We start from the raw sequence: 4,207 nt of genomic DNA, 5'->3' as shown, positions 1-4,207 counted from the left end.
AAGATTTGGACCCATGAAGAGTACTGGGCGTAGAATGAGGTACACTGCACGTACTGGGTCTGAAACTCATGGTTTGGATGTGTCACGATTACGCCCAGCATAGTGACTGAGTACACAGGGCATACTCAGTCAACTTGACTTTCCTTGGCTTTTTGACTTTGACCTTTGACTTGGGGTTTAACCAAGTTTGACCTAGGGGAATTTTAGGTATTTTGAGTTGTAGTTTGAGTTTAGGTCACTGTTTGTTGTATAGGTGACCTGTAAAGTTGGGATTTTGAGCATCACTCTTTTCTGCTATCTTTGCAGACTGTGAGGTGAGTTTCTCCTCACTATACTTGTGGGTCAAAGGCACCAATGTCGGCCCACTAGATTATGTATCTTAGTATATAAGCTGATGCTATGTTGATTATATGTTAGATTGGTAGATATGTATGATTACAAACCTATATCTGCTAATTATATGTTTATCTGTTACATATGCCGACATAGTGTGCATGGGTTGAGGTTGTACTTATTTGTGCTTGGGAAATCCAATCAGGAGATTCCACCAGTGGCAATCCAATCGGGAGATTGTGGACCAAATTGGCAATCCAATCGGGAGGTTGTGGGTGAGGGTAATCTAGTTAGGATATTGTGGACCCAACATGCATTTTGTATATTTGTTTGGTTGTGTGTGGTATTAGGGGAACTCACTAGGCTTTGGCTTACGATTTAAGTTTTATATTTCAGGTACTTCAGATGATCGGGGCAAGACGAAGGCTTGATCGTGCATATCCTTTAGTTTTTATGAGATTTGATTTTGAGATACTCTGATTTGTGATTTTGACTTTTGGAAACTAAGTTTTGTAAAAACTTATGGTTTGTGGCTTGGTTTTGAAAAATAAAAATTTTACCTTGGTTTTTGAGATGTTACATCGCTCTTAACCCAACGTCTTACCAAGCCCAAGAACCTTATTTCTTAAGGGTTTTGAGCATTCTAACACTCCTAAGGTGTTCATGTAACCCTAGAAACCTTGGATCTATGTTTGACTAAGATACATGCAAAATAATTTTTTCCAAGGCTCATAATCCTATCTAGCATATATGAGAACTTTAAACATAAAAGATGGCTAGAATTACATACCTTGTGGTTTATTTGATTCCTTGAAAACCTTGAGAGCCTAGCACCTCAAGTGTGATGCCTCAAATGTTTCACACAACACCAAATGCTCTTGGATTAAACTTTGAGAGAAATTGTCACACTTAGAAATCGGCTTGCCCTCTATTTTTCCACTAGTGTAACCGATTTTGGTGTGCATCATGTTCTTTATATAGTGTGTTACAATTAGGGTTACACCATGTAAACCCTAATGTGACATGACTCTTCATTTCCATGACCCATGAGTTTGTAACTCCCATGGAGCATCCATGGGGCATCCTATGGACCTTAGCCTAACTTGATAATCCATGGATCATCTAGCCCACTATATAAGTATGGATGATTTACACAATCAACCCATATATTTAATTAGTCTCCTTTTTTATCACTTAATTAATTCTTTATCAATACTAATTAAATAATATTATTAATATATTAGAACTTATAATATATTAATAAACCATAAGTGTTATTTCTCTCATTTTAGTTTATCCAAATGCATGATGCCATGCAATCCAAATGGACCATGCGGGGTCGGGTCAAGTACAAACCGGAAATAGTTATGGACTTAGACACCTTATCCAACAGTCTCCCACTTGGATAAGTCTAATAACTATAACTACAAGTATGACTTCAGGAACCGATCAGCAATCCTAGCTCTTTTCAAGGTCTCTCGGAACTGAGAAGATGATGTTACGCCATTTAAGATAAGTGATCATATAATCCTCTGTTCTAGATATCAGCCGGACAAATACATGGAACAATGTCTTACTTATTGTCCAACAGTTTGTTTCCCGATTTCTGATTTGTTTGACAAAGAACAAAATCGAACACATCAACTTAGTTCTGACCGGGCTCGGTACATGGGTCAAAACAAGATCATCGAGGGGACCATATATCGCTTCTAATCCAAGAAGGAACAGATAAACTTCGACTCATATGCTTATTCTACTACTTGTTGAATCACACACAAAAGTACGTTTATAAACATCGAGTTACCAATGGGGTTTCGTACGATCAATGCATAACCAACTCATAGGCAACAAGTCATATCTCTAGGTTTGAAGACTTATATGATATTACCATCTCACGATCACTCGAGATAAAATCCATGAACTGATACCAGTGAGCGTGGGTTGAATCCAATGCTTAGAACTTATGAGCACTCATGAGTGTTGTAGCCATGTCCAACATCTTAGACCTCTCCAACCAACTCATGACAGTCTTGATTCATAACTACTTCCAACATATGACCGACTGTGGAGAATTCGAATAATATGATATACCAGTCATAATTATTCTGGAAGTCAAAACATGTAAAAGATTGAAAAAAGATAGCAACACTTTACTCATAAATAAACACAACTTTTATTCATCATCAAATGTCAATTACACTTTACAAATTTCAAAATTATCTAACTACTAAAACTAATATCATCCTTCAACCCTATGCCCCGAGCATGCTGGAGATGCTTAACCCGAATCAGTCCCTTAGTAAGGAAATATGTTGGGTTCTCATCCGATGATACCCTCTTTGCCACGAGGAGTCCTTCTTCTATTCAATGTCTGATGAAATGGTATTTTCTATCAATGTGTCTGGATCTCTCGTTATCCATTGGTTCCTTGGCTAAGGCAACTGCACTTTCACTATCACAAAAAATTTCCATTGGCTCCTTTATAGCTGGTACAACTCCAAGGTCTCCAATGAAGTTCTTCAGCCATATCGCCTCCTTTGCTACCTCACTTGCTGCTATATACTCTGATTCGCAAGTTAAATCAACTACTATATCCTGCTTGGAACTCTTCCAAGTGATTGCTCCTCCGTTTAAGGTAAAGACCCAGGGTTCGAATCGTCCCCTCAATAAAGTACCTGGTTCTCCCCCACTCAGGGCACGAACCATCACCAATTGGCGCACTAACAATCTATCTCACAGACCGTTTCCGCCGGAAACATCACACTTACTCTTGTAAGGTGCTACGCAATGTGCGATAATCTCCCCGATGGAGATCAAGAAACTCCAATATCCTAGATATCTGATGAAATCCTCATAAACTTCTCATCATGACTGCTTCTAATCATTCCGAATCTCATACCAATCCATTACCAGACATCTCGACTGTCCAGTAATAATCCTGACTCTTAGTTCGGAAATAATGAATCATCATAATCCTAATACTCGACTCACAAACTATCGTTCCATCACATAAATTACCATAAGAGCAGGGATCTCACTCCTATACCCGATGTCCAACATAGACCATAAGGGATACTGCCCTGATATACTCCTCGTGATCGCCCGACGCTGCGACTAACACATGCTCTACTATACTCAAGTGGGGTATCTCTTTGCCCTTGACCGTCTCAGTCCCTACTGACAACTGGTTCATGCTATAATACTAATTTACGATAGACATACTGCCTAGCCACCCTGGTTGAAGATCACTATCGATTCTACCCCATATGGTTCACCTCCATCTCAGAAACCGAAACCTCAATACTTCTTACGTTTCCCCACCGGAAACAGAAATAACACCACTTAGATTACAGAAAACGACATTTCCACTATTGGTTGATTGCTCAACTCGGACCGTAATCCCCTATGAAACACCATCCTTACTCATCCTTGAGTCTTGCGACTCCCACTGTCATCTCATCATAGATTCCTCATAACTAAACCAATTTCCCTCTCAAGGTATGCTTCATCAAAACTCATTCAGTCTGGCCCTTGGGCCCCATACTCTATCGCATCCGATCTCAGCCTAATCAATCATGACGAAATAACCGGAAATTGGTACAATCATTATCTGCTACGAATCATGGTGCCTGAACCATGACACCACCTCTCAATCAGCCACCAATCATGGTACTCAAACCATGATATCACCTCTCGATCTGCTACTAATCATGGTATTCGAACCATGACATCGCCTCTCGATGTGCTACCAATCATGGTGCTCGAACCATCATATCGCCTCTCGCGGCTATCGGATCCTGTCCCATCAAACCCTGGTGGCTTTGTGTTGCTGAGCTCCCGGTACAGCAACGAGTCACCCCCTTGCGGCCTAGCA

Source organism: Lactuca serriola, chromosome 3, assembly GCF_051521515.1.
Source record: "Lactuca serriola cultivar US96UC23 chromosome 3, Lser_US96UC23_V15, whole genome shotgun sequence".
In the NCBI taxonomy this organism is placed as follows: domain Eukaryota; kingdom Viridiplantae; phylum Streptophyta; class Magnoliopsida; order Asterales; family Asteraceae; genus Lactuca; species Lactuca serriola.
This window is presented reverse-complemented; position numbering follows the sequence as displayed.